The 1,058-nt window shown below is 47.5% G+C and overlaps 1 pseudogene; it reads left to right on the forward strand.

Moving 5' to 3' along the window:
* The window catches only part of LOC102477070 (nuclear cap-binding protein subunit 2 pseudogene), a 1,864-nt pseudogene extending 1,191 nt beyond the window's left edge, over nt 1-673 (forward strand).
* Nucleotides 674-1,058: the final 385 nt, after the last annotated feature.

The following is a 1,058-nucleotide window of genomic DNA, read 5'->3' on the forward strand; positions in this document are numbered from 1 at the left end:
TCTTTCTTTCGGTCTCTCCCAGGTCAAATTTTTAAAAATAAAAAGAAGAGAAGGCCGCCTCCGTCTCGTTGAACTCGGAGTTGGCAATTCGTCATCCACTTCGTTGTGCTGTGTCTGGTGGCCTCCTGAAGGCGTTGCGCAGTGACTCCTACGTGGAGCTGAGCCAGTACCGGGACCAGCACTTCTGGAGTGATGACGAAGAAAAGCTGTACATTGTATGTTGGAAATCTGTCCTTTTATACAACAGAAGAACACATCTATGAACTCTCCAGCAGAAGTGGTGACATAAAATCATTACGGGTCTGGATAAAATGAAAGCGACAGCATGTGGATTCTGCTCTGTGGAACACTGCTCAAGCGCAGACGCAGAAAATGCTACGCGAGACGTAAGTGGAGCCCTCTGGACGATCGGGTCCCTCGTGCCGACTGGGACGCAGGCCCTAAGGAAGGCAGGCAGTATGGATGGGGAGGTCTGGAGGCCAGCTACAAGACGAGTCCCAGCAGGTCTATGGAGTGGGGAGAGGAGCCTATGGGAAACTGCCGCAGAGCCGATGGTTGGGGGAGCCCCGCAGGGAGCACCTCACTCCTGTGGTTGTTGAACTTGCTGACAAGCATCACCCGAGGTCTGCAAGCAGCCCACGTTTACCAACCTTCGCTCAGTGTCTCTACTGAGCACCTCTTCATGGCTTTCTTCCTCTGAAAAAGTATTAAAAAACAGAATCCAAAAGAATGCCTTTCATTCTAGTCTTACTATCTCGGTATTAGGACACTAGAATACTTTTCTGTTACCACATCAAAACTGTATTCTTGGGAACCAGCAGTTAGCGTAATGGCTGATTAATCTGACTCCCACGTAGTCGACCGCGGTTCATGTCCCGGACCCGGTGGCTTAAAACTCAAAATTTTCTGTTACCACATCAAAACTGTATTCTTTGGCATTAGATTCAATCTACACTGCTGATTAATCTGTCAGCCAAAAATACCACACTTCTTCAGAAAGACTGACAAGTTTTTAACATTTGTTTTATCATATTCGAGTCTAACTCAGTTCAGAATCT

Source organism: Tupaia chinensis, unplaced genomic scaffold, assembly GCF_000334495.1.
Source record: "Tupaia chinensis unplaced genomic scaffold, TupChi_1.0 Scaffold000031_1, whole genome shotgun sequence".
In the NCBI taxonomy this organism is placed as follows: Eukaryota; Metazoa; Chordata; class Mammalia; order Scandentia; family Tupaiidae; genus Tupaia; species Tupaia belangeri.